Source organism: Procambarus clarkii, chromosome 38 (genome assembly GCF_040958095.1).
Source record: "Procambarus clarkii isolate CNS0578487 chromosome 38, FALCON_Pclarkii_2.0, whole genome shotgun sequence".
NCBI classification, from domain to species: domain Eukaryota; kingdom Metazoa; phylum Arthropoda; class Malacostraca; order Decapoda; family Cambaridae; genus Procambarus; species Procambarus clarkii.
In genome coordinates, this window is record NC_091187.1 from 31596751 (window position 1) to 31623076 (window position 26326).

The 26326-nt window shown below is 49.3% G+C and overlaps 1 protein-coding gene across 2 annotated transcripts in view; it reads right to left on the minus strand.

Annotated features, from left to right (window-relative positions):
• Positions 1–12241: 12241 nt before the first annotated feature.
• Positions 12242–26326, minus strand: part of LOC123772032 (BUB3-interacting and GLEBS motif-containing protein ZNF207-like) — a 310957-nt gene continuing 296872 nt past the window's right edge. The window contains exons 2-5 of one of the 2 annotated variants that reach the window (XR_011230860.1): positions 13072–13413; positions 12804–12978; positions 12620–12725; positions 12242–12535 (exon numbers count right to left, since the gene is read on the minus strand). The gene's annotated coding sequence lies outside the window, so the exon portion shown is untranslated. The remainder of the gene's footprint in view (positions 12536–12619; positions 12726–12803; positions 12979–13071; positions 13414–26326) is intronic. The other variant, XM_069337904.1, reaches the window with a different exon arrangement.

Sequence of the window (26326 nt, forward strand, 5' to 3'; positions counted from 1 at the left end):
CTCTAGCACCCCAATAAAAAACATGAAAGTGGTATATCATGACAGACTCTTTATGCATAACATACATAACCTTGAAAATATCATTGAATCAGCACAAACTCTGCATATTTTGAATGAGATAAATTGACAACATGCCCATTTACTCAGTCCTTGGTACAGCCTCACGGAATTCAATATTTCTAAGCAGGTGCAAAGTGCCAGTAGCACAAGCACTCAGTATAGTGCGGAGAAAAAGCTTGGGCACTGGAGAGATACCAGAAGCACATACATGTACATATACAGCTCCTCTATACAAGGCAGAGAGCACAGCACTGGCTAAGCATTAAGAAGTACATAATAAAAGATTATAAGAGATTGATCAGGATTCAAGTCTCCGGTTTCATGGAGCCCAATGACCTCCACAACCCAGGTCAACATGGACTTAGGGCGGAAAGATCATATCTTTTGCAGATTCTCGACCACTATGAAAAATCCCTGATGAATTAAAAGTAAAATAGAGTATAGATGTAGTATGTTCGGACTTCGCAAAGGCATTTGATAAACATGACCATAGATTGATTGCAAAGTAAAATCTGTAGAAATAATAGGTAAATTAGAGCGATGTATGTGAAATTTTCGGTTAATCTCAAAGAGCAACAGTCAATCAAGTAAAATATAGACCAAACACAGTAAAAAGCTCTGTACCTCAGGGTACAGTTCTTGCACCACTACGTTTCCCTTATTCTCATATCAGATATAGATAAAGATACAAGTCACTGCTGCGTGTTATCTTTTGCAGATGACACAAAAATCACCATAAAAATTAATTCTGTGGAAGACACTACAACCTGATTTTAATAAATTTTTTGATTGGGCAGTAGAAAATAACATGATGTTTAACAGTGATAGATTCCAGGTACTTCGGTAAGATAAAAGTAAAGATCTTAAACAGAATACAGGCTACAAAACACAACCAAATCTCCATATAGAATGAAAGTAACATGTAAATAATGTTGGAAAAATGATGTATGACGAACTATCGCATAGGAACACAACCTAGTATATATAGTGTCATATAAAGAAATAATAGGATGCATTATGAGAATCTTAAACTCCAGGGGGGGGGGGGAATCCCATCACAATGGCTGTACTATTCAAATAACTTAAAGGGTGCCGTCTTGATAATTGAAAAATCATTACTAGTGTTTGAGATAAAACAATCAATGCAGATGTCAATTTTTGCTCTCACGCACTCTCCATTGTCCTGTTCATAAATGGGCGTGTCTGCCGACAGTGTTGGCTACTCCGTTGTTTCCCTAATCACATCTGTATTTTCTGCCCCCTCCTGGAGACTGGCATCAAGGTGAAACTTGGTGCAGACTTTTAGCTCGTTTGTCTGTCGAAGAGCCCGCATGGCTCTTGTCTCTTCTTACTCTTTGTACCCTGTGGTGCTGGAAAGCCAATCCTGCCTGTTTTTTATGGCTGGGTTCCTAGCTACATTGGAGTTATCCAAAATGAACTTGCCGTCATCTTCGCCAAGTAGGCCAATTGTCCTCCCAACATTCCCCGGAGAGTGCTTCCTTATTCAAATTTGTATATAGTTTTTCGTTCTGTAATCCAGGAACATTGGCCGGGTCGTTGGGCAGACATAAACGGCTTTACTCTGAAAGTGACATTTACCTATGGCTTTCCTCTTTCCACCTTAATAGATAACGGGAAACGGTATTGGCTATCTTGAGATTTCGGGGCTTTAGCGTCCCCGCAGTCCGGTCCTCGACCATGCCTCTTTTTTGTTACACACCACTAGGAAGCAGCCCGTAGCAGCTATCTAACTCCCAGGTACCTATTTACTGCTAGGTAACAGGGTGAAAGAAACATTCTGCCCATTTGTCTCCGCCTCCACCGGGGATCAAACCCGGAACCTAAGGAATACGAATCCGAAGTACTGTCCACCCAGCTGCAGGCTAGGTTGCATGTTGGCCACACTTTTTTTAAATTTTATTGAGGCATAACAAATTACATAAAAATTCATATATATAACATCAAAGCAAAAGCACGCAAGTGCCTCAGCAACCAGAACTAAAAAACACAGAACAAAGAAAACATGTGAACTTCCTGTAAATGCAGTGCATAAACAAAAAGTGAGCACCACCCAGACTGGGTGTGCCAATCAGAACACATGACCAAAACAAGCAATAGAAACATCAGCACATAGAAAAAGATGGGGAGAAAGAACAGAAACGTGATAACTAATAAACAAAAATAAAAAAATACACAAATGCACAAAATAAAACAAAAAAACAATAAGGGCACCGAAGCACCAAAAAAAAAGGAAAAAAAAAAACAACGAAATCACCTAGCAAAGCAAAAAACAAACACCACACACAGCAACGAGCCCATTAATCCGCATATTTCTCAGGAAACTGTTGGCAAGGATACTTGTCAAGTATAAGTTGCAGCCCATCCCGCACCCAACATCGCAACCGGGGCGACAACCTTCCATCCCGGGGGAACCAGCAACCAGGGACATTGCCGACACTGGAACAAACAGGGAACTCGGCCCCTACGCCGCCACCTGCCGCCACCACGGGAAAACCCGCCCACAGACCCTCTGCATGACCCGCCACAAAATCAACATCAGCCACAGGAGCTGCAGGCACCCCACCAGCATCACCTTCACCACCCTTACCTGTATCATCCGAAGACGAGGAACTCAAATTCTCCCACATCCGCTCAAGATACACAATCAGGGTGGGGGGGACGAACCGAGAGCCTGCCGTGTACGTTTAGAAACCGGCAGCAAGTCATCAGAATCCTCCACGACCACCACAGATGACATAGGAGCACATCGGAGAAGCAGCGCATGATCACGCACCACACGGCCACGTAACACTTCAGCTGTAGCAACCATCTGAGGCACAGGGCCATGCACTACCACAGGTGCCACGGGAACCGGCACCACACCCAATCCGTCAACATTGGGCAACACACCAGCCACCACGGCCACCGCAAAAGCAACTGGAGGAGGGGAGACGCTGGAAGGTTCAGCGCGGCGTGACCACCCGCTCCACAACACTCGCATCGCCATCCAGGAGGGGGGGGATGGGGACACCATGGACACCTTCGGCCCATCCACAGAACGTGGCAACATTTGTCATCAGAGGCCCTCAGGCCCTCCAACGGCGGGAAGTCTTCCCATTAGTAGTTTACCTGGCCCACACTGCCAGCAGAACTTTTAGCCTAGTGCCCCAATAAGCTGGACCAGAAGCACGTACATGGCTGGCCAGCGTTGAAAATCTTCAAAGAGAGACCCATGAGCTAGACAAGACGGGATAGCAGTCCTCAGGTGCATGGCCAACATTTGAATCCAACTTGGGACGCTCTTCCATATAAGGAGACTATGTTCATCCGAATAAGGTAATGCACCAAGAGGGCCTCGGGGGAATTCAAACAGAGCCCTGTAAACGGCAACGTATGTGATTATGCCACTTGTCCAAAGCCGTCATTGATCCACCATCCTCGGGAAGCTGGAAAGAGCACCCAGCATAGCACCTCTCTGGAAAGAAACCAGAACTATTTTCCGCTTGTTACAACTTGAAATAAAGTTGTTGCATCATGGCTTAACGTGTTTATGACGTATTAGAACGTTGTTACAACTTGCTATATTGGTTGTTATAACTGGTTAGGAAGTGTTAAAATGGGTTCGAACGTTGTATCAACGTCGTAGTTTCGGTGTGTGTTTGGCGGGCTGACAATCTGAAAACAGCCTGGGGAGCCGAATTTCACCACTGCCCTGTATTCTGAGAGAATCGGCACTCCACTCACCACCCGTTATAGGTCAAGCAGTACCACCTACACCGCAGGGCAAGTCGTTTGTCAGACGAATTGTAGAACCGCTGAGGGCCGATGGACAGTGGGCACCAAGTAAGTAAGTAACTATCAAAAGAAGGCACCAAACCGGGAAGGCTATGTAGCTCCATCAAATGCGCAAAATAATCAGAGGGCGCTAAATATCACCAAGGATGCCAATACGAGAACAAAAACGCATAAGGCAAACGATATCAAAAGTATCCGAGTCACCAAGAATTCTATTAAGGGACAGGTGACCGCGAGGGGCGGTCGGAAAGCAAGACACACGCTCGTCCTGGAAGTCAGGGCATTCAAGAAGGACATGCACGACCGTAAGGAGGACACTGCAACTAGGACAATAAGGAGCAGGGCGGCGCTCCATCAAGTGACCATGGGTTAAGCGAGTATGGCCAATACACAACCTGGCCAGAGCTGTTTCCCACCGCCGGATATGGTGGAAGGAGGACGGCCACGAGGAAACACAACATTTAAGAGTACGTAGTTTGTTACCAGTAACAAACAACCAAGAAGCCTGCCAACGGGTAAGGACGGAGGAATGGATAACCGGGTAAAAGTCGGAATACAGAATGCCTTTACGAGAGATGGGACAAGAGCGGACAGCTTCCTTGGCGGCAGCATCCGCACCCTCATTTAAAGACACACCAATATGGCTAGGAACCGAGCAAAACTCAACCGACTTAAATTTACTGTGAACAAGAAACAGCCAATGCTGGATCTCGACAACTACAGGATGAACCGGATTAAAGGACCCGAGAGCCATGAGGGCACTACGGGAATCAACAACAACTACAAAGGAAGACTGACAACGAGAAAGCAGAAGACGAAGAGCATAGAGAATAGCATAAAGCTCCGCTGTAAAGATGCTAGTCTCCGGAGGTAAGCGACACATATAAGTGCAATCAGGAAAAACAACAGAGTAGCCAACACCATCCGCTGACTTAGATCCATCGGTGAAGACAGAAACGGAGCGGGAGTGAGAAGAAAAGTGCTCAAGGAAAAGGCGTTTTAGAACCGTAGGAGGGGTAAAAGCTTCAGTGATACGGGTCAAGGATGTACAAAACCGCGGAAGAGGTACTCTCCATGGGGGCAAAGAAGGAACACGAGGAGAAACATCAGAAATACGAACGGAAAGAGAATCCTGCAGGCGAGATAACCGGACAGAAAGAGGGAGGTGGTGAAGAGGAACAGGAACTGCAGGAGTGGTAAAAGTTAAAGCACGACAGAGGCGAGAGGAAGGATGTTGCAAGGACCGCGCAAGATAGCGAAGACAGTAGCGATCACAGCGGTCTTGGAGAGACAGGAAGCCAGTGTCAACATACAAGCTGAGGACGGGAGTCGAACGAAAGGCACCAGAACTGAGGCGCAACCCAGTATGGTGCAAAGCATCAAGACGGCGAAGAGTAGAAGGAGAAGCAGACGAGTAAGCAGGGCAACCATAATCGAGCTTAGACAGGACGAGAGAGGAATGTAAAGCAAGGAGAGTGCGCCTATCTGCCCCCCAAGAAGTATGGGACAAGACCCGAAGGAGGGTAAGGGCCTTAGAGCACTCAACTCGGAGGTAAGAGATACGGGGAGACCAAGAAAAACGAGTGTCAAGGAATAACCCCAAAAGCTTCGCAGAATCTGTGTACTCAAGGGGATGATCATAAAGTGACAAAGAGGGACGAAGAACGACCCGTTTCCGCGTAAAAGTCATGGCACAAGTCTTAGAAGTAGAGAAGATGAAGCCATGATCGGTGGCCCAAGATGACACGGCATCAATTGCAAGTTGAAGCCGGCGTTGAAGGAGAGGCGAATCATCACCCTGACAGCAAAGGGTAAGATCATCGACATAGAGAGCGGAGAAGACACCATAAGGAAGAGAGGAAAGAAGTCCATTGAGATCAACCAGAAAAAGAGTAGTGCTCAGAACACTACCCTGGGGCACACCTTCGTATTGCTGAAAAGAGGCAGAGAGAGCGGTACCAAGGCGCACCCGAAAGGAACGACGAGAGAGGAAGCTGCAGAGAAAGAGAGGGAGACGACCACGAAGGCCAAAAGAATGAAGTTGAGATAGAATATGATACTGCCAAGTGGTGTCGTAAGCCTTTTCCAGGTCAAAAGGACAGCAACAACGGAGGTCTTCGCAGCAAAAGCAGTACGAATATAGACCAAGTTCACCAGGACATCTGTCGTGCTGCGGCACTTGCGGAAACCAAATTGAGAAGGGGAGAGGAGGTGATGGTGTTCCAGGAACCACATCAGACGAACGTTAACCATACGTTTAAAGAGTTTGCAGACAACTTGTGAGGGCAATAGGGCGAAAGTCCTTAAGGGAAATACCCAGAGACCCCGGTTTGCGAACAGGGAGGACAACGGCATCGAGCCAGTCCTCACGGACTGACGACGACTCCCAGATCCGATTATACAGACTCAGTAAATACTGAGACGTGTACGGAGGGAGATGGCGAAGAATCTCATAATGAATACCATCGGGGCCCACCGCCGTAGAACCGCAGAGGGCCAGGGCAGAGCGATGTTCAGAGAGAGAGAAGGGATCATTATAGGGAAGCTGAAGACGAGTGCAGAAATCTAAAGGACGAGACTCAAGGACAGGTTTACGAAGAAGGAAAGATTGAGGAAGATGAAGACCAGAGCTAACAGAAGAAAAGTGGGAACCCAGTATGGAAGCGACCTGCAACGGGTCCGCCACAAGAGTATCATGGAGGTGAAGGACCGGTGAAACATCGGGAACGAATTTACCCGCTATCTTGCGGATACGCTTCCAGATCTGGGACAAAGGAGTTTCGGACGTAATTGTTTTTTGCGACATAAGATGCCCAACATTCACGTTTAGCCGTACGGATGGCCCTACGGGCCACCGCACTCGCTTTCCGAAAGAAAAGAAAAGAATCGGTCGTCTGCCTACGGCGGTGCCTCTTCCAGGCTGCACGCTTACAGCAGACAGCCCGAGCACAGTCCGCATTCCACCACGGAACGCACTTCCGTGGACCCCGAAAGGAAGAGCGAGGAATAGAGCGGAGGGCAGCGTTGAAGACAGTGTCATGAAAAAGGAGAGCACCAAAGAGGCAGAAGGGAGAGGTCAGAGAGAGCAGCACTGAGGGTAAATTGGGTCCAGTCCGCCTTAGCAAACTGCCACCTAGGGAAAGAGAGGGAAGGGCGAAAAGAGAAAAAGGAAACAAGGATGGGGAAATGATCACTTCCATGGAGGTCATCAAGAACCTGCCACGTGAAATCTAAGTAAAGAGAAGAAGAGCAGAGAGAAAGATCGAGACAAGAAAAGGTGCGAGTCCGAGAGTCCAAATGAGTGGGCTCACCAGAATTCAGAAGAGACAGGGAAGAAGAGAGGAAAAACGGCTCAAGAAGGCGACCCCGTGTATTCGTCAGAACGTCACCCCAAAGAGAATGACGACAATTGAAGTCACCCAGCAGGAGCACAGGCTCCGGCATGGAGTCTAGGTGGTGTTTCAAATCAGGAAGAGAAAGCGGGTCACTCGAGGGGAGATAAATGGAACAAACTGTGTACCATTTCCCCACAAAGATACGAGCAGCAGAACAATAGAGAGGCGAAGGAAAAAGTAAAGGAACAAAGGGAACATCAGCACGAATCAAGAGAGTAGAAGAATTAGAAGCCCCAGACACGGCTGGGGGGGGGGGAAGAGAAAGGAATAGCCACGAAAACGACCAGGACGAGCACCAAGCATCGGCTCCTGGAGACAGACACAAGGGGGTGAAATCTGCGAAATCAGAAGTTGGAGTTCGAAGAAATTGGCGTAATAACCTCGAACGTTCCATTGAAGAAGAGACATCGACGAGAAGAGAAAAGACAAAAACAGAGAACAAGGAAGAAACAAAGGCGAAAGAGCAACAGAGCACGTTAAAGAATATCAGGGTCGGGATCAAGGTCAGCAAAGTCAGGGTTAGGGGGGCATGGTTAAACTGAGCAAAGACGGAGGGAAGGAAGCGGGAGAACAGACCAGAGGTGGGCAGGCGGGGTCCGAAGGAGGAGGAAGAGACAACCGAGAGGAGCAGTCAAGGACAGCAGCAGGAAGAGGGGGGGTAGAAAGAGGAGAGCGCACCTCAGCAACGGCAGCAACCGAGAGGGAAGCGGGGGATAAAGAAACCTCCATAGCAGGAACAGGGCGCGCAACCACCGAAATGGGAGGGGAAGGAGCGAGAGAGGCAGAAGTAGGGGCCGAGGAAGAAAGCAAAACCTTCTTACCCACCGGGGAGGAGGAAGGAGAGGAGCCAGGCTTACGCTTCTGACGTAAAGAGACATGTGTCCCAGCAACCACGTACTGGGCAACGGATTCTAGCGTCTCAACAGGAGAAGCTGAACGAGAGCACACATGACGGCCGTTTGGAGAGCGATGGACATCAGCCCGCACCAACAGGCGGCGGGGAGAGAGTAGAGACTGAGGGGAAGGATGGGTAGGAGGAACGGAGGGAGACGAGGAAGAAGACACAGGAGACAAGACAGACCGGGTAGAAAGAAGGGGAACCCCAGACAGAGGACCAGGAGGTGGATCCTTCGGGAGAGAACCCAAAGGAACAGAGGGGGCAGTGGGCGTATCAGGGTCCAAGGCCCGGAAACGGTTGTGAGTCTGAGGAAGGTGGGAAGGACGAGGAGAGGAAGAGCGCAACACGTGAGCATAAGAGAGATTAGCATAAGGCGGGAGCCGGCGAACCTGGCGCCTCGCCTCAGGAAAAGATAAACGCTCCCGGTTCTTCAAGTTGAGGACGGCTGCCTCAAGCTTGTAATGGATCCACGCACGGGAGAAGGTAGGATGGGCCTCACCGCAGTCGAGGCAACGAGCCTGGGGAGAAGTGCACTCCGACTTAGAGTGACCTTCGCCACCACACAAAGGACAGAGAGAGAGAGTCCCGGAACAGCGGAGGGCACCATGCCCAAACCTCCAGCACTTATTACAGAGCCGAGGAGAAGGAATGTACTCCTGGACAGAGCACCTGACACCAGCATGAATGACAGAGGGTGGAAGGGTCCTACCATCAAAGGCAATCTTCACAACCCGGAGGGGTTGATGGCGACTACCACGAGGGGGACGAGTAAACGTGTCCGCCTGGAGAATAGAATGGCCCTGGGCAGCAAGGATATGTCGAATATCGTCGTGGCAGTCGCGCAGGTCCCGAACACCGGTCGCAACATGGGGCGGGAGCAGAATAGTGCCAACACTGGCATTCAACTGAGCGTTCTTCGAGACCCGAACAGGGGTCTCGCCAAGGCAGGATAAGGCAGCCAATCGGGAAGCAGCATCCTGAAAAGGAGCAGCAACGACACGTGTACCGAGACGAGAAGGGGTTGAAAGTAATGGAGGCATCCACGGAATCAACGAGATGTCGATGGAGGGAGAAATCGTCAGGAGGCGCAGAATCAAGAGGGAGGAGATCAAAATATTTGGCCCACGAAGCGGGACCAAACAAGGCTTGATAGGTAGCAGAACTGGAAGGAATCGAGCGAGGGCAGCCGTGACGAGGACGGCGGTGAGAACCCCCAGAGAGGGGTTAAAAGGCGCAGTAGTTACAATTAGAGATGGGGCCGCGCCAGGGGACGAGGTAGTCACCACTGGGGGCTTGGGGCTCGACCCAACCACAGAGGAGGGAGGGGAGCCAGGGGAAGGAGTCAGAGGCCAAAGGAGGAGCAAGGTCGGGACCCAATGCAGCGGAGGCTACAGAGCCCAGTCTTGCAAGACAGGCCGACTCGGGGCTTGGTCGCCCACCCCTCGAGCCTGAGAGGGTACAACAAAAGCATTTAAAGACATAGGTACGAAGAGTGAAATTCATCCACGAATGTGCCCCCATACCCACCATGGAGCCACAATTACAGGCAGGACACCCAACAGGGAGCAATCGCCGATCATGCCGGGGCCCCCTAGGGGTGCGTCGTGAGTATACGCCCCCACAAACGCCACCTCAAGAATCTTCAGTCCGTCGAGATCGGGTTCAGCGACGAAAAGGGGATTGACAATAAAAGGTTCCCCTCGCTCGAGACGTTGGGTACTACAGTTCTACAGGTGCAAGAGTATGCCTCAAGCACCCGGGCGTCAAAAAAGAAGAAGTCCAAAGAAAGAATCCAAGACAAGCAAAAGGTCGGCAGGAAACGACAAGCAAATAGGAGAAGAGGGGGGAGAAAAACGAAACGATGAAAAGGAAAAGCAACCCGGCACAATTAGATTAGACAGCAGCTGGAGTGCAAGGCCAGAAAATGACAGGACTGTCCACGGAGCATCACACTCCGGCAGCCGTCCACGAAGCCCCCTCACGACGCCAACGGGCCGGATGGGGAGGGGGACTGGGCACCAGCACCTACCCCCCCCCCCATCCTCCCAAACAGTCAGCACAGACAAGGCCCCAGAAGTGTGCTCACGAACAACTTCTCAGACACGGTTCCCCAAACACGAGTGCATAACCAATATTTACCTATGGCCTTTCTACCTTAGATAATGGGGGAAACTTGTGGCTAGTTTGCACATCAGCCACACTAGTTTAACTCGTGGATACTTTGTGGAACAAGGTCCTGCTCTTTTCCGAAAATGTATTTCCCTACTTTCAATCGTGCACTTCATTGTAAACATTTCAGGATATCTCTAATGCAAGGAATGTCATGTCCCTATGTAGAAACCAATACCAATGTTATGTTTGTCTTGCTTTAAATATTACACCCCTTTGAGTAACAGAAGCAGCTTTGTACTGCCCGGCACTGCCTTTTTATAGTTAAGCGAGGTGGAAACTCCTAGAGCAGCTGCTCAGCTCTTCTGCTCATTACTATCCAGATCCCCAAATTATTTAGACATCTTGTATTAGAGCATTAACAGACAAACTTCCCAATGAAATAGTCATCTCCCCCTCCCCCCCTTCAAGAACGAGAACTTTACTGGGAAGTAATTATTAAAAGGAGGCACCAATCAGGAGAGACCAGCACAATCTGTCACTGGATATTTAAATGGCACTACTTATCACCGAGGCTGTGTAAAATGCTTAGGTCAAGCTATGTTTGTATCTCTAAGGATTCTATTTAGGGACAAATGACCACAAGTATTTACTAGGTAGCATGAGAAATGTTCTGAAAAGTTGGGACATTCACCAAGGATATGCACGACCAATACAGTTTGAATTGAGGAAGAGAGTCTTCAATTAAGTTCCGCCGAGTTTAGCGGATATGACCAATGCGTTACCTAGCAAGAGCCGTTTTCCAATGCCAATTAAGGTGGAAGCAGGCAGGCCTAGGGGACAAGCTACCTGTAGGAACACCGTTACCTGCTTCATACGACTGCCAATGGCCTCGGTCCGAGGAATGAATGATTTGGCATAAAGTCGTACAGGGAAGGACTTCAGGAAATAGTTCAAGTGCGGATAGATTCTAGCAGCAGTATCCGTGCTCTATTCAAGAGAACAACTCAATAAGGCTGGGAACCTAGCTAAACAGTCTTCAATCTATTGGAGAAGAGTAAGCCAAAATTTTACTTCTCCTATCCACAAAGGATTAAACAATTGCAGAGCCATATGTGCATCAGCCACAAAAATAACCATTTACAGGAAAAAAATATTCCAGCAAGTTTAACTTAAGATGCTAGCCTCCAGGGTAGGTGGCTTAGACATTTGGTCCATAAATATAATTGCGTAGCCAATATCAAACCTTAACTGAATTGTGCAACATAATGTGCGCGTGAAGATAAATCTTACAGTCTAAGGGAATGGTTATCTGCTAGATTTGTACCCAACGACTGAAGTGCTGTGCACCCAGCATTGGTTATCACCCTATGTAAGAGCACAAGTACCTCGTGGCTAAAGACCAGTGTTCATATTAATTCAGATATAATGCGTGGCGACATATGTTACCTGGTTATACTGGCAGTACACACTTATAACCATTGATGTCTCATGCCGACAGTGTTCGCAGAGGAGCATAGTTTAGCGAGAAAAATCACTGATACACGACAGTCTCAAACGGTTCTGATAACTTTTCCTCCTACGGCCAGCGACATCACAGACGCCCATAGTTTACCTAATCACATGCTTGTAAATGTAAAGCACACTGCTACCCCTTCTGCCTAAGGCTATTGCCTTCAGTTTTTTTTCTTTGCCTGATTGGGGTTAAATGATATGAATGCATTTGGGGAAGACTGCCACTGCTTTAAACAACTTAGTGAGGACAGGTTGCCTTATAGTCTGGTCAACACTACAGTGCTGACCTCGCTAGCAGGTAGGCGTCTGCAAACTGATAGACAAATCCATAACCAGACTATTTAACAACTCAAGGTCGCTACATTGACATTATCCCTTTTGTCTCCCCCCCCCCCCCCCCTTAACAGATCAAACTTGTTTGTAAGATGAGCGATGTAGACAAACTACTTCAGAGAATGAAAACAAAGTGTGTGTTTAATATTTATATTAACACACTTATCAGATTCTTTTATTAAAAATTCTTACTCTAAGACAAAATGAATCAATAGGATTAAAAGCTTACTGCCATTACTTATAATATTACAATAATGAGAACAAATGGAGAATAACTATTGAACATAGAAGCGTTGAGCCTCACAGATGACACGCCTCAGGCGGAAACAGGAGGAGTCGAGCCAAGTGACACCATCGTTATACTGGTTGTTTAACTCCAGCCAGACAGTCCTCGTTGCCTTCATCGTTGTCTGGCTGTGGTAGTCCTCGCCTGGGGGAAGACAAGTGGTACTCAATGCCATGATCATTACCAATCAACACCACGAGTGTTTACAGTCAACAAACTAGTTCTCACCTGCCGGTGCTAGACCAGTTAGAGTAGGGAGAGGAAGTGCCAGATAACCACGACCAAGACCTCGAGTTACGTTTGTTGCCGCTCGTCCAGATGTCGCTGATGTTGTCTGAAATATATCATTTCATTACATCCAAGTTAGCGACTCCAGGCCAAGTTATACTCCAATACTAGCTTGTCAACTTACGTGCAATCAGGAACCTGGAGATTAATTCTTGCTTCCTGAGACTTTCAATACTGACGGCCTGGAAGCCGTTGCCACGGCCAGAGCAGTAATAGGTTGCTTGCTCCCAGGTGTAGAGTCTACCAGAGTCGTGACACCATGAGAAGTGATACGCTCCGCCGTCCTCTACCTCGTCAACCTGACCAGTTGGAATACACATTATGTAGGGGGCTCATTTTAAGTGCCATTTAACCTTAAAACTGCTATATTAAAGGAAAATAAAACTTCTTACCAGGGGTTTAGCAGCATGGTTACATAGAGATGAAGTTGGACGGAAGGTAAAGGGAGGCAATAGGGGAGATACTTGTTGAGGCTGAGGAATGAAGGCCCGAGGCTGGCTTGGTAGTTGTGGCTGAACAAACACAGGTTGTTGGGCTGTTAGTTGTGGGAGGGTTGCTGGGGTTGAGGAGGTTGGGTGGGGCCGCCTTCAGATACCAAGAGGTTCAGTTGAGGTAACGAATGGCCTGTCAACAGTGACTCCCAAGATGACAGGAGCAGCGTCGTCTCTAATGAAGTATTGGGCCCAGGATGGCATCACTCCCGTCGCAATCACCAGAAATATTATGACACTCATCTGGAACGAGATTAAAATATTACAAAAAACAAGTCACTGACAACTATTGTTAAGTTACATCACAAGTAAACAAAGTACGTCTGCATTTGGAAGTAATAATTTTGCAAAGCTTGCTAGATTCAAAGTAGCATATACATGCGTAAGTATATTTTAGACAAGTTAAAGATTTCAGTAGTGAAGTTTCACACACAAAAAAAAAACTGACATAGTAAGTAATTATTAAAAGAAGGCATCAAACTGGGAAGGCTATGTAGCACCATCAAATGCACGAAATAATCAGAGGACGCTAAATATCATCGATGATGCCAATATAGAATAAAGACTCAAGGCGAAAGATATCAAAAGCACCCCATTCACCACGAACTATCGAGGGACAAGCAACTGCAAGGAACGGTAGGAAAGCAGAACACCCTCGTCCTGGTAGTCAAGACATTCAATAAGGACATGCACGACTGAACGCAGAAAAATGCAATTTGGACAATTGATGGAATTTCGCCCTGCTCCTTAGTGATGGTGAATTAAGAAAGTGGCCGATATGCAACCTTGCTAGAGTCACTTCCTGCCGCCAGTAGGAGGAAGGACACTGAAGGGGGGGGGGGACCTATGCTTAAAAGCACACAGCTTGTTATCAACTACAGAAAACCAACAACCCTGCCAACAGGCAAGGATGGAGGAATGAAAATCTGGGTAAAAGCCAGAATACCTTTACTGGAGATGGGACAAGAACAGATAGGCTTTCTAGCAGCAGCATCTGTACGCTTAAACACCAAAATGGCTGGTAACCCAGCAAAGCTACAGATAAGTTTACTAGAGATGAGCAACAACCTATGCTTCTCGATAATCACTGGATGAACAGGATTAAGGGACCCTAGAGCCACGAGGAGAATTAACTACAACCACAAAGGATTGACTCAGAACGCAGGAGACAGTAGAGAGAATAGCATAAATTTCCACTGTGAAGATGCTAGTCTCTGAAGGGAGGCAATACACAAGTGCGGTCAGGAAAAACAGTAGCCTACATCGCCCGCAGACTTAGACCCATCGGTGAAGATTGGAACCAAGCGGATGTGTGAAGACAAGTGCTCAAGGAAAAGGCTTTTCAGAACCATAGGAGGCGTAAATGCTTTAGTGATGCGGTTCAAGGATGTACAAAACTTTGGAAGGGGGACTCAATTGGTGATGGAGTCTCCCCCCTCCCCCCCCCAAAAAAAAAAAATTATGATGAGAAACATTAGAACTAAGGACCTAATGAGAATAATGTTAGATATACACAGACAAAACAAGGGAGGTGGTGAAGAGGGACAGGTAATACAAGAGGGGTAAAATGCAAAGCACGATAGAGGCTGGAGAAAAAGTTTTAAGGACCGCACAGAATAGCGAAGACAGTAGCAATTATGGCAGTCCTGTAGAGATAGGAAGCTAGTGTCAACGTACAAGCCGAGGGTTGGAGTTGAACAAAAGGCACTAGAGCCGAGGTGCAATCCAGTATGGTGCAAAGCATCAAAACTGCGAAGAGTAGAAGCAGGCGAGTAAACAGGGCAACCATAATCTAGTTTAGATAGGACGAGAGAAGAATGTAAAAAGGAGAGAGTGCACCCATCTCTTCCCCCCCCCCCCCCCCTCCAAGAAGTATGGGACAACACCTTGAGGCGGTTAAGGGCCTTAGAGCTTTAAACTCTCAGGTAAGAGATATGGGGCGACCAAGACAAACGAGTGTCAAAGATGAACTCCATAACCTTAACGCAATTTTTATTCAAGGCGAAGACCATGAAGCAACAAAGATGGAGGAAAGAACTACACGCCTCCGAGGATAAGTCATAGAACAAATTTTAGAGAACTAAGCCATGATCGATGGCCCAAGACGACACGGCATCAATTGCAAGTTGAAGACGCCGTTGAAGAGGCGAATCATCACCGATAGCAAGGTTAAGATCGTCGACAGAGACGAGAAGAGGCCAGAAGGAACGAAGATCATTGAGGGCAACCAAAAAAATTTATTTTGTTCAGAACATTACCTTGGGGTACACCCTCATATTGCCTTAAACGTGCAGAGAGTTGTACCAAGCCTCACTAAAGGAACGAGGAGATGAAACTTTAGCAGATGAGGGGGAAGATTCCCACAAAGACCAAAAGAATGAAGTTGAACAGAATATGATACCGCCAGGAAGGCAGCATCATATTCTGGCTCTAAGAGCCTTAAGAGGCTCTTCCAGGTCAAAAAGGACGGCAACAATAGAGATCCTTGCAGCAAAAGTAGTACGAATAGAGACCAAGTTCATCAGGACATCTGTTGTGCTGCAGCACATGCTAAAACCAAGCCGAGAAGGAGACGTGGTGATAGTGTTCCAAGAACTACATACGAACATTAACCATACGTTAAGACTTTAGAGACAACTTTTGAGGGCAATAGGGCGGAAACCTTGGAAAGGGTAGTCGAGGGATGACTTAGAGTGGTTTCCATAATGGGAGGACAACCGCATCGAGCCAGTCCTCAATGATTGACTACGACTCCCAGGTCTGATTAAACCTACTCTAAATACGTTTAGAGACGAAAATATCAGACGTTTCACAATCTCCCTCCCCGCACATCTCATAATGATTGGTATCAGAGTCCACCACCGTAGAACCACAGAGGGCTACGGCAGAGAAGCTCAGAAGGGATCGTTATAGGGATGGCCGAGATGGCTACAGAAATCTAAAGGGAGAGATTCAAGAAGACTTAAGGAAAGCTCTATGAAGACGAGAACCAGAGCCAACATAAAAAGTGGAAACCCAATTTCGTCACGATGTGCAACCGGTCCCTCCCCCCCCCCCCCCCCAATACATACAAAGTATCACAGGTGAAGGACTGGTGAGACATCGTGAACCAAGTTGCCCACTATCTTGTAGACACGCTTCCAGATCTGCAGCAGGAGGAGTTTCAGACGTAATGGTGGAGACAAGACAGTACACATGTTTAGCTGTACTGATGGTCCTTCGGGCCACCATACTCTTTCCGAAACAAAAGAAAAGACTCAACCGTCTGCAGTTTCGCCCAGGCTGCATGCTTACAGCCCGAGCAGAGTCTACCAGGGAATGCACTTCCGCCTTCCCCGAGAAGGAGAGCGAGGAATAGAGTGCGGGCTATGTCGAAGACTCATGAAAAAAAGGAGGGCCACGAGGGAGAGGCAGAATGGAAACGTTGGAGGTAGTAACATGGAGGGTAAAGAAGCGCCAGTCAGCTTCAGCAAACTGGCACCTAGGGAAGGAGTGGTGAGGGTGAAACGGAAAAGTGTAACAAGGATAGGAAAATGGTCACTGCCATGGAGATAATCAAGAACCTGCCACACGAAATCAAAGTAAAGAGATGAACAAAGAGAAAGATCAAGACAGGAAAGGGGTGCGAGTCCGAGAATCCAAATAAGTGGGCTCGCCAGAATTCAGGAGATGGAAGAAGAGAGGAACGGTTCAAAAAGGCAACCCCATGTGTCAAAACATCACCCCAAAGGGTATGTTGACAATTTAAATCCTCCAGCAGGAGCACAGGCAAGGAATCAGGATTTTTTTTTTTCTAAGAACCGGAAGAGCAACCTGGACATTTCGGAGGTGGGGGGGGGGGGAAGGGGAAGGGTTGAGGGACTAATAGCCATGGAAGCTACCAGGACGAGCACCCAAGCACTGGCTCCTGAGACAGAGGCGAAAACTGAAATTAGAAGTTGGAGGTAAGGAAATTTGCGTAGTATCCACGAAAGTTCCACTGAAGAAAAGACAATAAAGAACATAGCAACATAGAAGAAAAGGGTGGAAAAGGAACACCACATTAAAGAAGCTCAGGGTCAGCAAAGTCAGGCGGAATGGGTAAAATGATTAAAGATGGAGGGAAGGGAGCAGGGTCCAGAAGAGGAGGAGGCAGAGGAGACAACCAAGAGTGGCAGTCAAGGACAGCAAGAGGGGAGCGCACCTCAGCAACCAAGAGGGGAGCGGGGGCCAAAGAAACTTTAATAGCAGGAAGAGGGGGCTCAACATGAGAGTGAACAATATCTCTGGGAATGTAATGGACATCAGCCCACACACAAGCAGCGTGGAGAACCAAGAGATGGAGGACCAGAGGGAGAGGAGAAAGAAAGGAGAGGAGACATGACAGACCGAGTAGAAATAAGGGGAACCCCTGACAGAAAGAGGGGAACCATTCCGGACCAAACAAAGGAACTGGGGAGGTGGGCGTGCCTGGGTCTAAGGCCTGAAGTGGTTGCGAGACTGAGGAAGGACGAGGAGAGGGGGGGGGGGGGGGGGGGAGTGCAACACGTGAACATAAGAGTCGTACAGGGAGAGGGTAGAGTTGAACCTCTTCTCAGAAAAAGAAACTTTCCCAGTGCTTCAGGTGGAAGACTGCTGCCTCAAGTTTGTAATCTATACACTAGTATCTGGCAGCCAAGAGGACAGCACTTCGGATTCTTAGGCCTGAGGTTCGATCCGAAGTGGAGGCAGAGAAATGGGCAAAAAGTCTTTCACACTGATGTTCCCGTTACCCAGCAGGGTATAGGTACCTGGGAGTGAGCTGCTGTGGGCCACTTCCTGGGGGGGGGGGGGGTCCGATGACCAGGCCACGGGGACGCTAATCCCCGAAATCAAGATTAGCTCAAGAGCACGAGTGAGAGAAGGTAGGGTCGGCCTCACTGTAATTGAGGAAAGGAGCCCGGGGAGAAGTCTACTCCAACTTACACCCTTGTCTTGTGTGGAGGCAACATTGGAGCATGCGAGGGCACCATGCCAAAACTTCCAGTACTTTTTATAAGAGCCAATGAGATGGAACGTACTCCTGAATGGAGCATCTGGCACCAGCAAGAATGACAGGTCAGAAGGGTCCTAACATCAAAAGAAATCTTCACCACCCGAAGGGGCTGACGGCAACGACCACGAGGGGAGGGGGGGGTCTAGTAAACATGTCTACCTGAAAGACAGAATGGCCTTTGATTCTTCATATCCTCGTGGCAGTCTTTTAGATTGCCAACACCCGCTGGTTACAACATGATACACGAGAACTGTGCCATGACTAGTATTTAACAGCGTTCTTTGCGAGGCAAAAAGGGGTCTCGCTAATGCAGGATAAGGCAGCCAAGCGAGTAGCTGCATCTTTAGAAGGATCAGCAACGACTCTCGCCGAGACTGGTGGGGTTGAAAGTAACAGGCTTCTACCGAGTCTGCAAGGTGCTTAAGAAAAGGGGGGGGGGGGGGGGAAGTCTAGTAGAATCCAAAGGATGGAGCTCAAAGTACTTAGTCCGCGTAGCAGGACCAATCTAGGAATGGTACAAATTAGCATGGGAAGGGAGCATACAAGAGCGGCCGTGAAGGTGACAACGGCGAGAACTTCGAGAAGGGTCATAAGGTGCAGTAGTGACAAAGATGGAGCCGTGCAAGGGGACGAGGCGGTCACCACAGAGGGTTTGGGGGACTACCCTCCTCGACATAGGAGGGAGGGGAGCAGGCCAGAGTAGTCTGCTATGGGCCCAGAACAGGTCCTGTAGTAGGAGATACAGAGCAAAGTCTTCCAGGACAGTTTGACTCGGGGAGCCTGGTCGCCCACCCCACGAGCGAGTAAGAAGTCTTGTCAGTCATACATTAATCAATCTAAATGTTTGGGACCTGGAACCAAGGGACACCACCTACCATGGTAGCCAGGTACGCCGAGCACGCGCCATTGCAGGAAGGGTGCGTCGTCTCCAGCGGTGCTCCCCCTTTTCAACAGAGGAGTCTTACTACATCGTCTAGTCTCCCATACTGGTGCCAAGACCCCATTCACCCTATCGCCCCAGCCGGGACACTTGACCAGCCACTCAGGGGGGGGGGGACCTCCCCCCTCCAGCAGGTGGTCCGATGGCTCACGAGGCCACTACGTGGTTCTCTTCTGAACGTACACCACCCAAAACGGGGCAAAGGCAACCATCACTGGTCCCAGGGACGTGTACACGAGCTTCTTCACGGCAAGGGGACACCACGGAGGGGGCTTTATGTAGCAATTATCCATCGATTGCTGCAATTACTGTTTACATGAACATAGTTAAAACTAATTCCAACAAAGTTTCCATTGACTGGTTAAACACTATTGCCAGAGCAATAATCAATGTTATACACCTGGTCTCTGGCCTGGGAAAAATACTAGAGCACGTTTAAGGCAGTAAACTCTTTTCTCCAACGAGTTTGTGATCCCACTGGTACGACCACAAGTAAGTAAGTAATTATCAAAAGAAGGCACCAAACCGGGAAGGCTATGTAGCACCATCAAATATGCAAAATAATCAGAGGGCGCTAAATATCACCAAGGATGCCAATACGAGAACAAAAACGCATAAGGCGAACGATATCAAAAGTATCCGAGTCACCAAGAATTCTATCGAGGGACAGGTGACCGCGAGGGGCGGTCGGAAAGCAAGACACACGCTCGTCCTGGAAGTCAGGACATTCAAGAAGGACATGCACGACCGTAAGAGGGACAATGCAACTAGGACAATAAGGAGCAGGGCGGTGCTCCATCAAGTGACCATGGGTTAAGCGAGTATGGCCAATACGCAACCTCGCCAGAGCTGTTTCCCACCGCCGGTTACGGTGGAAGGAGGACGGCCACGAGGAAACACAACATTTAAGAGTACGTAGCTTGTTACCAGTAACAGACAACCAAGAAGCCTGCCAACGGGTAAGGACTGAGGAATGGATAACCGGGTAAAAGTCGCAATACGGAATGCCCTTACGAGAGATGGGACAAGAGCGGACAGCTTCCTTGGCGGCAGCATCCGCACGCTCATTTAAAGACACACCAATATGGCTGGGAACCCAACAAAACTCAACCGACTTAAATTTACTGTGAACGAGAAACAGCCAATGCTGGATCTCGACAACCACTGGATGAACCGGATTAAAGGACCCGAGAGCCATGAGGGCACTACGAGAGTCAACAACAACTACAAAGGAAGACTGACAACGAGAAAGCAGGAGACGAAGAGCATAGAGAATAGCATAAAGTTCCGCTGTAAAGATGCTAGTCTCCGGAGGCAAGCGACACATAAGTGCGATCAGGAAAAACAACAGAGTAGCCAACACCGTCCACTGACTTAGACCCATCGGTGAAGACAGAAACGGAGCGGGAGTGAGAAGAAAAGTGCTCGAGGAAAAGGCGTTTTAGAACCGTAGGAGGGGTAAAAGCTTTAGTGATACGGGTCAAGGATGTACAAAACCGCGGAAGAGGGACCCTCCACGGGGGCAAAGAAGGAACACGAGGAGAAACATCAGAAATACGAACGGAAAGAGAATCCTGCAGGCGAGATAACCGGACAGAAAGAGGGAGGTGGTGAAGAGGAACAGGAACTGCAGGAGTGGTAAAAGTTAAAGCACGACAGAGGCGAGAGGAAGGATGTTGCAAGGACCGCGCAAGATAGCGAAGACAGTAGCGATCACGGCGGTCCTGGAGAGACAGGAAGCCAGTGTCAACATACAAGCTAAGGACGGGAGTCGAACGAAAGGCACCAGAACTGAGGCGCAACCCAGTATGGTGCAAAGCATCAAGACGGCGAAGAGTAGAAGGAGAAGCAGACGAGTAAGCAGGGCAACCATAATCGAGCTTAGACAGGACGAGAGAGGAATGTAAAGCAAGGAGAGTGCGCCTATCTGCCCCCCAAGAAGTATGGGACAAGACCCGAAGGAGGGTAAGGGCCTTAGAGCACTCAACACGGAGGTAAGAGATATGGGGAGACCAAGACAAACGAGTGTCAAGGAATAACCCCAAAAGCTTCGCGGAATCTTTGTATTCAAGGGGATGACCATAAAGTGACAAAGAGGGACGAAGAACAACCCGTTTCCGAGTAAAAGTCATGGCACAAGTCTTAGAAGTAGAGAACTTGAAGCCATGATCAGTGGCCCAAGACGACACGGCATCAATTGCAAGTTGAAGCCGGCGTTGAAGGAGAGGCGAATCATCACCCTGACAACAAAGGGTAAGATCATCGACATAGAGAGCGGAGAAGACACCAGAAGGAAGAGAGGAAAGAAGACCATTGAGGGCAACCAGAAAAAGAGTAGTGCTCAGAACACTACCCTGGGGCACACCTTCGTATTGCTGAAAAGAGGGAGAGAGAGCGGTACCAAGGCGCACCCGAAAGGAACGACGAGAGAGGAAGCCGCGGAGAAAGAGAGGGAGATGACCACGAAGGCCAAAAGAATGAAGTTGAGATAGGATATGATAACGCCAAGTGGTGTCGTAAGCCTTTTCCAGGTCAAAAAGGACGGCAACAACGGAGGTCTTCGCAGCAAAAGCAGTACGAATATAGACCTCCAAGTTCACCAGGACATCTGTCGTGCTGCGGCACTTGCGGAAACCAAATTGAGAAGGGGAGAGGAGGTGATGGTGTTCCAGGAACCACATCAGACGAACGTTAACCATACGTTCAAAGAGTTTGCAGACACAACTTGTGAGAGCAATAGGGCGAAAGTCCTTAGGGGAAGTACCCAGAGACCCCGGTTTGCGAACAGGGAGGACAACGGCATCGAGCCAGTCCTCAGGGACTGACGACGACTCCCAGATCCGATTATACAGACTCAGTAAATACTGAGACGTGCTCGGAGGGAGATGGCGAAGCATCTCATAATGAATACCATCGGAGCCCGCCGCCGTAGAACCGCAGAGGGCCAGGGCAGAACGAAGTTCAGAGAGAGAGAAGGGATCATTATAGGGAAGCTGAAGATGAGTGCAGAAATCTAAAGAAAGAGACTCAAGGACAGGTTTACGAAGAAGGAAAGATTGGGGAAGATGAAGACTAGAGCTAACAGAAGAAAAGTGGGAACCCAGTTCGGAAGCGACCTGCAACGGGTCCGCCACAAGAGTATCATGGAGGTGAAGGACCGGTGAAACACCGGGAACGAACTTACCCGCTATCTTGCGGATACGCTTCCAGATCTGGGCCAGAGGGGTTTCGGACGTAATTGTTGAGACATAAGATGCCCAACATTCACGTTTAGCCGTACGGATGGCCCTACGGGCCACCGCACTCGCTTTCCGAAAGAAAAGAAAAGAATCGGTCGTCTGCCTACGGCGGTGCCTCTTCCAGGCTGCACGCTTACAGCGGACAGCCCGAGCACAGTCCGCATTCCACCAGGGAACGCACTTCCGTGGACCCCGAAAGGAAGAGCGAGGAATAGAGCTGAGGGCAGCGTTGAAGACAGTGTCATGAAAAAGGAGGAGAGCGCGAGAGAGAGGCATAAGGGAGAGGTCAGAGAGAGCAGCACTGAGGGTAAATAGGGTCCAGTCTGCCTTAGCAAACTGCCACCTAGGGAAAGAGAGGGAAGGGCGAAAAGAGAAAAAGGAAAAAAGGATGGGGAAATGATCACTTCCATGGAGGTCAAGAACCTGCTACGTGAAATCTAAGTAAAGAGAAGAAGAGCAGAGAGAAAGATCAAGACAAGAAAGGGTGCGAGTCCGAGAGTCCAAATGAGTGGGCTCACCAGAATTCAGAAGAGACAGGGAAGAAGAGAGGAGAAACGGCTCAAGGAGGCGACCCCGGGTATTCGTCAGAACGTCACCCCAAAGAGAATGACGACAATTGAAGTCACCCAGCAGGAGCACAGGCTCCGGCAAGGAGTCTAGGAGGTGTTTCAAATCAGGAAGAGAGAGCGGGACACTCTGGGGGAGATAAATGGAACAAATTGTGTACCATTTCCCCACAAAGATACGAGCAGCAGAACAATGGAGAGGCGAAGGAAAAAGCAAAGGAACAAAGGGAACATCGGCACGAATCAAGAGAGCAGAAGAATTAGAAGCCCCAGCAATAGCTGGGGGGGGGGGGAAGAGAAAGGAATAGCCACGAAAACGACCAGGACGAGCACCAAGCATTGGCTCCTGGAGACAGACACAAAGGGGCGAAAACCGCGAAATCAGAAGTTGGAGTTCGAGGAAATTGGCGTAATAACCTCGAACGTTCCATTGAAGAATGGACAACGACGAGAAGAGAAAGGACAAAAACAGAGAACAAGGAAGAAACAAAGGCGAAAAAGCAACAGAGCACGTTAAAGAATATCAGGGTCGGGATCAGGGTCAGCAAAGTCAGGTTAGGGGGCATGGGTAAACTGAGCAAAGACGGAGGGAAGGAAACGGGAGAACAGATAAGAGGTGGGCGGGCGGGGTCCGGAGGAGGAGGAGGAGGAAGAGGAGGAGACAACGGAGAGGAGCAGTCAAGGACAGCAGCAGGAAGAGGGGGAGTAGAAAGAGGGGAGCGCACCTCAGCAAGAGCAGCAACCGAAAGGGAAGCAGGGGCCAAAGAAACCCCCAAAGCAGGAACAGGGGGCGCAATCACTGAAACGGGAGGGGAAGGAGCAACAGAGCCAGAAGTAGGAGCCGAGGAAGAAAGCGAAGCCTTCTTACCCGCCGGGGAAGAGGAAGGAGAGGAGCCAGGCTTTCGCTTCTGACTTAAAGAGACCGGTGTCCCAGCAACTACGTACTGGGCAACGGATTCCAGTGTCAACAGGAGAAGCCGAACGAGAGCACACACGACGGCCGTAAGGAGAGCGATGGACATCCGCCCGCACCGACAGGCGGTGGGGAGAGCCGATAGATGGAGGAAGAGGATGGGAAGGAGGATCGGAGGGGGACGAGGAAGAAGACACAGGAGACACGACAAACCGGGTAGAAGGAAGGAGAACCCCAGACAGAGGACCAGGAGGAGGATCCTTCGGGAGAGAACCCAAAGGAACAAAGGAGGGGGCAGCGGGCGCATCAGGGTCCAAGGCCCGGAAACGGTTGTGAGTCTGAGGAAGGCGGGAAGGACGAGGAAGAGGAAGAGCGCAACACGCGAGCATAAGAGATATTAGCAAAAGGCGTGAGCTGGCGAACCTGGCGCCTCGCCTCAGGAAAAGATAAACGCTCCCGGTGCTTCAAGTCGAGGACGGCTGCCTCAAGCTTGTAATGGACACACGCACGGGAGAAGGTAGGATGGGCCTCACCGCAGTTGAGGCAACGAGCCTGGGGAGAAGTGCACTCCGACTTAGAGTGACCTTCACTCCCACACAAAGGACAGAGAGAGATAGTCCCAGAGCAGCGGAGTGCACCATGCCCAAACCTCCAGCACTTGTTACAAAGTCGAGGAGAAGGAATATACTCTTGGACAGAGCACCTAGCACCAGCAAGAATGACAGAGGATGGAAGGGTCCTACCATCAAAGGTGATCTTCACAACGCGAAGGGGTTGACGGCGACGACCACGAGGGGGACGAGTAAACGAGTCAACCTGGAAGGACAGAATGGCCTTGGGCATCAAGGATATGCCGAATATCATCGTGGCAATCCTGCAGATTCCGAACACCTGTTGCAACATGGGGTGGGAGGAGAATAGTGCCAACACTGGCATTCATCTGAACGTTCTTGGAGACCCGAACAGGGGTCTCGCCAAGGCAAGATAAGGCAGCCAAGCGGGAAGCCGCATCCTGAGAAGGAGCAGCAACGACATGTGTACCGAGACGAGTGGGGTTGAAAGTAACAGACGCATCCACGGAATCTACAAGATGCCGATGGAGGGAGAAATCGTCAGGAGGCGCAGAATCAAGAGGGAGGAGATCAAAGTATTTGGCCCATGAAGCAGGACCAAACAAGGCCTGATACGCATCAGCACGGGAAGGAATCGAGCGAGTGCGGTTGGGGCGCGAACGGCGTTGAGAACCCCTAGAGAGAGAGGGGTCAAAAGGCGCAATAGTCACAACGAAAGACTTAGCCACACCAGGGGACGAAGTGGTCACCACCGGGGGCTGGAGGCTCGACCCAACCACAGAGGAGGGAGGGGAGCTGGGGGAAGAAGTCAGAACGGTCAAAGGAGGAGCAAGGTCGGGGCCCCAACGCAGCGGGAGCTACAGAGCCTGGTCTTCCAATACAGGCCGACTCGGGGGGCTTGGTCGCCCACCCTACGAGCCTGAGAGGGTACAACGGAAACATTCAACGACATAGAGACGAAAAACGACAAATTCATCCACGAATGTGCCCCCATACCCACCATGGAGCCACAATTAGAGGCAGGACACCTAACAGGAAGCTATCGCCGATCATGCCGGGGCCCCCTAGGGGTGCGTCGTGAGTATACGCCCCACAAACGCCACCTTAAGAACCGTCAGTCCGTCGAGATCGGGTTCAGCGACGAAAGGGGGATTGACAATAAAAGGTTCCCCTCGCTCGAGACGTTGGGTACTACAGTTCTACGGGTGCAAGAGTATGCCTCCTCAAGCACCCGGGCGTCAAAATAAAATAAGTCCAAAGAAAGAATCCAAAACAAGCAAAAGGTCGGCAGGAAACGACAAGCAGATAGGAGAAGAGGGGGGAGAAAAACGAAACACAAGGAAAAGGAAAAGCGATCCGGCACAATTGGAGAAGACAGCAGCAGGAGTGCAAGGCCAGAAAAGGACAGAGGGACTGCCCAACGGAGCATCACACTCCGGCAGCCGTCCACCAAGCCCCCTCACGACGCCAACGGGCCGGATGGGGAGGGGGTAGGTACGACCACAAGAAAATGCAAAGTATCCAAATTATCCACCCCCCCCCCTTAGCCTCTCGTTTTGCAGGTCGTGTGTAATGTTTAGCCTTTACTACAACAGAAGAGGCTTTGTTCTCTATTTAGATACCCGGTTGATTAGAAAAGTTAATGTCCATGAGGATCAGTGCCCTATAGGTTCAATACACGCACGTGCTCTTTGTATAAACTTTCTGTAGAGGGCAATGGGGCCGTACTTTTACAAGGTTTAGGAAGCTTAAACCTATCTTGCGAGACCCATTCCATGCATACCACTTTCGAAGAAGAAAGTTCGTCCACTAGCTATTCATCATCGCTGGCAATTTAGAGTTTACATTGTTGGGTCAGGAACATTTGCAGCTTTACGCATCATTTTGATCTAGGTGAAATGACTTTCCTTTC